Source organism: Schistocerca gregaria, chromosome 10 (genome assembly GCF_023897955.1).
Source record: "Schistocerca gregaria isolate iqSchGreg1 chromosome 10, iqSchGreg1.2, whole genome shotgun sequence".
NCBI lineage: Eukaryota > Metazoa > Arthropoda > Insecta > Orthoptera > Acrididae > Schistocerca > Schistocerca gregaria.
In genome coordinates this window covers 193,575,651-193,583,862 of record NC_064929.1, presented here as the reverse complement: position 1 = coordinate 193,583,862, position 8,212 = coordinate 193,575,651, and positions in this window count along the sequence as shown.

Sequence of the window (8,212 nt, the reverse complement as noted above, 5' to 3'; positions counted from 1 at the left end):
TGTATATGAACTTACCTTCTCAGTGAAAAGTGCAAATTATTGCTACTACGATTAATGTTGGCTTTGCAGTCATTTCTTGTCCTATACAGAGCTAACTACCCCCCTTTTTTAGCCTGATTATTTAAATACATTGTATTATATTTCAGTATGTCAGATACATTTTGTTAACACTTTCCATTATTTTTGCCATTTTGAGCAAATTTTTTAGGATAGTTATTTTAGAAGGCACTGTTACAGTGTATACAATGTTCTTACACTGAAGTTAAAATAACTTTGTAAATATTGTAAAATATGCTTCTATTCTAAATACATAGTATATCACTTTAACATACACATTAAAAAAACATAAATAAGTAGGGTAAACTGAGGTTAACTGCTCACGGAAGTTAACTGAACCACTCGATTAAAAATTAACAAGGAGGGAAATTTTAGTCTAAGGAAAATTTGGCTCTCTTAAATTGGCAGCCCTCCATCGCTTCATGTGATGTTTTGGCAACTAAAGCTGGTTACTGCAGTGTTATTAACCATAGTTGTGTTTTCAAGATTCGAGGTAAATATTTAGCTATTTGTGTTTTCCTTCTGCCTGCAGTCATTGAGTATCAAATGAGATGGTGATACTTTCATTTAAAAGTATGTTTTTAAAGGCTTCATTGCATATCTTATGTTCTTGTGGTTGAGGTTATGCTCTTTCACAATACATTTAATGAGTGCATGTGGGGTTAAGTGCCCACACATCCTGGAGTTAACTGGTCAGTGGTCTAGTTAACACCACTGAAAACTTGCCTTGTAGTTACCCTATACTTGCTACTGTATATAAACAGAAGCATTATTAAGTGTAACAATTACATATTCTGTGAATTGCAGAGTTCATAATGCCAAGAATTAAGCAGCGAACTACCAAGCACAGAGATTATCCACCAGAACTGCTGAAAGGCGCAGTGTCTTTGCGAAAATTAGGAAGTAGCATGGGTTTTCCTAGATCAACCCTTAAATGATTCATAGATTGTCTAGGAGTTGACAATATAAATTTTAGGCCACCGAATGAACATCTATGAATTTTCACAGAAGAGGAGGAAAAAACACCTGCTGACTATATTACTACTGCATGCAATATCCATTATGTCTTGACCACAAAAAGCAAGGATTGTGGCTTATGAATATGCTAAGAGGCATGGAAAATATGTACCACAGAACTAGGACAGAGAGAAAATGGCAGGACTGGAATGGCTCAGGGCATTTATGAAATGAAACAGACTTTAATTACGAACACCAGAACAGACAAGTATATCAAGGGCCACTAGCTTCACAGAGGCAAATATGAAAGTGTTCTTTGACAATCTGATTTGCCTTAAAGCTAAATACAGGTTTGAACCACAAGACATATACAATCTAGATGAGACTGCAGCAACTACTGTGCAGAAACCACCTAAAGTATTGGCACAGCCTGGGTACAGAACAGTTGGACAAGCTACATCTGCTGAAAGAGGATCACTTGTGACAATGGTTCCAATAATCAGTGCTTCTGGAACAGCTGTGCCACCATTCCATGTGTTTCCTAGGGTGCATTTTAAAGATCACATGCTGCATAGTGCCCCACCAAGCTCTGGGAGCGGAGTCACTGCATCAGGCTGGAGGAACAGTGAACTATTTTTAACAGCCCTTCAGCAGTTTTTAAAACATGAAAGGCCTACAAAGGAACATCTTAAGCTCATGATTCTTGACAATCATGAAAGCCACACAAGCGTAACAGCAATATCATATGCAAATGAAAATGGATTTGTTTTGCTTATTTTGCCTCTTCACACAAGCAATAAGCTCCAACCTCTGGCTATGGGAGTTTTTGCATCTTTCAAGAAGTTCTATAATGCAGTATGTTGTGATCTTATGGCAGATACAGGAAAATCTATCACAATCTATGATGTTGCTGGACTGGTTGGCAGAGCTTGCTTTCACCAGCCAAAATATATGCAGTGGTTTTAGGGATGTGGTATTGAACCACTAAACAGAGACTTTTTTCGACCTGAAGATTATCTCCCAACTTATTTAACTAATCAGCCTTTGCCCACTGAATCTAACCAGAGAAATGATATGCCATCTACTTCCACTATTGCTGTTTCTGACAAGACCATAACTACATATTTAAATATTCGTCAGCCTTGTAAAGAAGTCAAGATGAATGGCAAAAGAACTGAACCAACCTCTCCAGAAGACATTCGGCCTCATCCCAAAGCCCTTCTTCCAAGAAGAAAACAAACCAAGAAAACAAAATCAATGATTCTGACAGACATGTGGAGGTGCTATTATGTGATACACTGCTTTAATCACTTTAGTCGGTATCCCATCCCACCCAGCTGAGTTTTTATTTTTTGATGATAATATAATACTTCCCACATGCTTTATTGAGACTTTTTGAAAATCTGTGAGATACTCAGCTCCTTACTGGAATCCAAAGGGGTATACTTTACTCTGATACTCTACTATATCGACCTCTGACTTTGCCCCATTTATGAAGAATTCATTTAAACACTCCAATATTTGAGCTGGGTTTACAATAAGGCTATCATTTACTTTAATCCTAGATATTTCATTTGTATTAATTCTAACATCTAACTCTGATTTGGCAACAGACCACACTGCATTGGTTTTACTTTTATGTTGTGAAATGAACTTGTTTGGCTGCTTTTGCAACTTTTTTGAAGGTAGCCTTATAACGTTGAACATATTCAGTAAAATACCCCCCATGAACCATGGACCTTGCCGTTGGTGGGGAGGCTTGCGTGCCTCAGCGATACAGATGGCCGTACCGTAGGTGCAACCACAACGGAGGGGTATCTGTTGAGAGGCCAGACAAACGTGTGGTTCCTGAAAAGGGGCAGCAGCCTTTTCAGTAGTTGCAGGGGCAACAGTCTGGATGATTGACTGATCTGGCCTTGCAACATTAACCAAAACGGCCTTGCTGTGCTGGTACTGCGAAAAGCAAGGGGAAACTACAGCCGTAATTTTTCCCGAGGACATGCAGCTTTACTGTATGATTAAATGATGATGGCATCCTCTTGGGTAAAATATTCCGGAGGTAAAATAGTCCCCCATTCGGATCTCCGGGCGGGGACTACTCAGGAGGATGTCGTTATCAGGAGAAAGAAAACTGGCGTTCTACGGATTGGAGCGTGGAATGTCAGATCCCTTAATCGGGCAGGTAGGTTAGAAAATTTAAAAAGGGAAATGGATAGGTTAAAGTTAGATATAGTGGGAATTAGTGAAGTTCGGTGGCAGGAGGAACAAGACTTCTGGTCAGGTGACTACAGGGTTATAAACACAAAATCAAATAGGGGTAATGCAGGAGTAGGTTTAATAATGAATAGGAAATTAGGAATGCGGGTAAGCTACTACAAACAGCATAGTGAACGCATTATTGTGCCCAAGATAGATACGAAGCCCACACCTACTACAGTAGTACAAGTTTATATGCCAACTAGCTCTGCAGATGATGAAGAAATTGAAGAAATGTACGATGAAATAAAAGAAATTATTCAGATAGTGAAGGGAGACGAAAATTTAATAGTAATGGGTGACTGGAATTCGAGTGTAGGAAAAGGGAGAGAAGGAAACATAATAGGTGAATAAGGATTGGGGCTAAGAAATGAAAGAGGAAGCCGCCTAGTAGAATTTTGCACAGAGCACAACTTAATCATAGCTAACACTTGGTTTAAGAATCATGAAAGAAGGTTGTATACGTGGAAGAACCCTGGAGATACTAAAAGGTATCAGATAGATTATATAATGGTAAGACAGAGATTTAGGAACCAGGTTTTAAGTTGTAAGACATTTCCAGGGGCAGATGTGGACTCTGACCACAATCTATTGGTTATGACCTGTAGATTAAAACTGAAGAAACTGCAAAAATGTGGGAAATTAAGGAGATGGGACCTGGATAAACTGAAAGAACCAGAGGTTTTACAGAGTTTCAGGGAGAGCATAAGGGAACAATTGACAGGAAGAGGGGAAAGAAATACAGTAGAAGAAGAATGGGTAGCTCTGAGGGATGTAGTAGTGAAGGCAGCAGAGGATAAAGTAGGTAAAAAGACGAGGGCTGCTAGAAATCCTTGGGTAACAGAAGAAATATTGAATTTAATTGATGAAAGGAGAAAATATAAAAATGCAGTAAATGAAGCAGGCAAAAAGGAATACAAACGTCTCAAAAATGAGATCGACAGGAAGTGCAAAATGGCTAAACAGGGATGGCTAGAGTACAAATGTAAGGATGTAGAAGCTTATCTCACTAGGGGTAAGATAGATACTGCCTACAGGAAAATTAAAGAGACCTTTGGAGAGAAGAGAACCATGTGTATGAATATCAAGAGCTCAGATGGCAGCCCAGTTCTAAGCAAAGAAGGGAAGGCAGAAAGGTGGAAGGAGTATATAGAAGGTTTATACAAGGGCGATGTACTTGAGGACAATATTATGGAAATGGAAGAGGATGTAGATGAAGACGAAATGGGAGATAAGATACTGCGTGAAGAGTTTGACAGAGCACTGAAAGACCTGAGTCGAAACAAGGCCCCCGGAGTAGACAACATTCCATTAGAACTACTGACGGCCTTGGGACAACCAGTCCTGACAAAATTCTACCAGCTGGTGAGCAAGATGTATGAGACAGGCAAAATACCCTCAGACTTCAAGAAGAATATAATAATTCCAATCCCAAAGAAAGCAGGTGCTGACAGATGTGAAAATTACCGAACTATCAGTTTAATAAGCCACGGCTGCAAAATACTAACGCAAATTCTTTACAGACGAATGGAAAAACTGGTAGATGCAGACCTAGGGGAGGATCAGTTTCGATTCCGTCGAAATGTTGGAACACGTGAGGCAATACTGACCTTACGACTTATCTTAGAAGAAAGATTAAGAAAAGGCAAACCTACGTTTCTAGCATTTGTAGACTTAGAGAAAGCTTTTGACAATGTTGACTGGAATACTCTCTTTCAAATTCTAAAGGTGGCAGGGGTAAAATACAGGGAGCGAAAGGCTATTTATAATTTGTACAGAAACCAGATGGCAGTCATAAGAGTCGAGGGGCATGAAAGGGAAGCAGTGGTTGGGAAAGGAGTGAGACAGGGTTGTAGCCTCTCCCCGATGTTATTCAATCTGTATATTGAGCAAGCAGTAAAGGAAACAAAAGAAAAATTTGGAGTAGGTATTAAAATTCATGGAGACGAAGTAAAAACTTTGAGGTTCGCCGATGACATTGTAATTCTGTCAGAGACGGCAAAGGACTTGGAAGAGCAGTTGAACGGAATGGACAGTGTCTTGAAAGGAGGATATAAGATGAACATTAACAAAAGCAAAACGAGGATAATGGAATGTAGTCAAATTTAATCGGGTGATGCCGAGGGAATTAGATTAGGAAATGAGACACTTAAAGTAGTAAAGGAGTTTTGCTATTTAGGAAGTAAAATAACTGATGATGATCGAAGTAGAGAGGATATAAAATGTAGACTGGCAATGGCAAGGAAAGCGTTTCTGAAGAAGAGAAATTTGTTAACATCGAATACAGATTTATGTATCAGGAAGTCGTTTCTGAAAGTATTTGTATGGAGTGTAGCCATGTATGGAAGTGAAACATGGACGATAAATAGTTTGGACAAGAAGAGAATAGAAGCTTTCGAAATGTGGTGGTACAGAAGAATGCTGAACATTAGATGCGTAGATCATATAACCAATGAGTAGGTATTGAATAGAATTGGAGAGAAGAGAAATTTGAGGCACGACTTGACTGGAAGAAGGGATCGGTTGGTAGGGCATATTCTGAGGCATCAACGGATGACCAATTTAGTATTGGAGGGCAGCGTGGAGGGTAAAAATCGTAGAGGGAGACCGAGAGATGAGTACACTAAGCAGATTCAGAAGGATGTAGGTTGCAGTAGGTACTGGGAGATGAAGCAGCTTGCACAGGATAGAGTAGCATGGAGACCTGCATCAAACCAGTCTCAGGACTGAAGACAACAACAACAACAACAACAACAACAACAACAACAACCTGTTTTTATTATATTTCAGTTCATTATGTAGTTGCCTCTTCCTAACACTAGAAACTTTTATACCCGGAGTTATCCATTTAACTTTACCAGTGATTTTGTTACATGTGGTTCCAAGCAGAAAAGTTTCATGAAACACCCCAAGAAAACTGCTTAAATATTGGTCAAAGTTACTACTACTTGAAGTACAGCTGTCATAAAGCCATTCAACCTCTCTTAACTTATTTCTAAATACAGGTAATTTTTTTCATTGAAGTTCCTTTTCATAGAGCTTCTGTTACATGGAATTTCTTTGTTAATTGGTAATTCAATGACTAATGCAGAGTGGTCTTAGATTCTTAGATCTAAGCAAAATTTATGGACATCTTTAAATACATAGTTGGTTAGGATATTATCAATACCAGTGGCTGGCTGTGCATTTACCCTAGTGGCTTGCTTAAAGTTTACTTTGGAGCCAAAACTTTTTACTATGTCAGTGAATTTAGAAATATCATTGCTTTCACCTAGGATATTAATGTTGAAGTCAGCAGCTATTGCAACCTTTTTTCCTTTTTCTTTGTTCAGATTTTCAGAGAGCAACTGAAGTTTGGCCAGAAAGGCTTTAATTGCAGCTTCTATGGTATTATGTAAATACACTACAATGATATTTAGGTCCCTTAACTTTATACAGCAACTCTCAAATATACTATCTTCATTCAAATGATTAAAATCATTTCTTATTACATATTTTATATCAGAATGAGTAAGTGTGCAAGAGCCTCCACATGATTTCTCACACCTACAAAAGCTGTTTGCTGCTTCAAAATTTTCGATTTTGTTAAGAATTTTAATATTATCACATGTAAGCCAATGTTCATTGAGGCAAATAACTTCGATATTTTTACACTATGAAAGAATTATTTGTAATTTGTCCATTTTATGACTTTTGTTTTGAAATTTAGCACTTAGACCATTTATATTCCAGTGCATTATGTAGGGGCATTCTTATTTATGGTTTCAGGCAGTATTTTCTTTCTTGGGTACCATTTAGGTCTTGTCATTTTTGTTACCAAACACTGTTTCTCATCCCCCTCATTCCTTAAAAGTTTCTCCCATTATTCAGAATTTTACAAGTATCAGCGATCATTTTACTAAGAATTTTTTATCCTAATCAGTTTAAATGAAGACCATCTTTACCCAAGCATTTACTCCTTAAGAACTTATTTGGATTTACCTACTCGGCTCCCATATCGTTACAGCTTTCTTTTATATCACTGTTTATTCTCACTATGTAACTATCACTCACGGATCTTTTGTAGACAATACCACTCACTACAATTCTAGACATCTTGTATATGTTTCTGGCAGATCGAATTAAATTTTTTGTTTCATTTACAATTTCTTCTTCAGTGTTGCTTCTAAGGGAATTTGTACGTATGTGTATGAAGATCTCCTTGTAATTCTTCAGAGATGCCTCTGCTGAACCATCCTGCGAGTTACATATGTTGTTAAAATGTTTCTTCAATGGATGGGTCTTGTGACCTGGGTGAATGACTATTGTGGAATTAGGCACTGCCACATTTTTGAGCAGAGAATCACCTATGACAAGGAAATCACTGTTTTCATTCTGTTTTACCTTACTGAGGTGCTTTGAGTTCTTTTTTCTGTATGTTACACTTGTACACTTATATTTATATGGAGTTTTTGTGATTTTTTGAGCTAGTTTCTTCCATAGGTGTTCAGGTGCATTGTTTTGAACAGATGTTATTTTCGTCAATCGCCTCTGCTATTTCACAAAAACATTTTCTTCCACTTTTCAGGTCAGTTTCCTTGCTTCTGCACTGATAGTTCTGCTTTTAAAGTGTGGATGTCACTACATATGATTTTGATAATTTCTTTCTGTGAGCTCACAGTGGAAGCTAGTTTCACTTTTTCGTCCTGCAAAAATTTTAGGCATGGTCAGTGAATATCTTCGCTAACATATTTTTGCACACCTTTCATGCAGCCAAAAGTTGCATTTAACATACAAGATTCCTTTTACAACCCATTTCTGACACTTTTTGCATGATGCACTATTTAATTTCTGCCTATTTACAAGTGTTGTCACTGCACTTTTCAGTAGACACCATCTTGTTAAACACATCCAATTCTCAGCAGCTTTCTGACCAGCAACTTCCAGAAGTTGTGGATTTGCA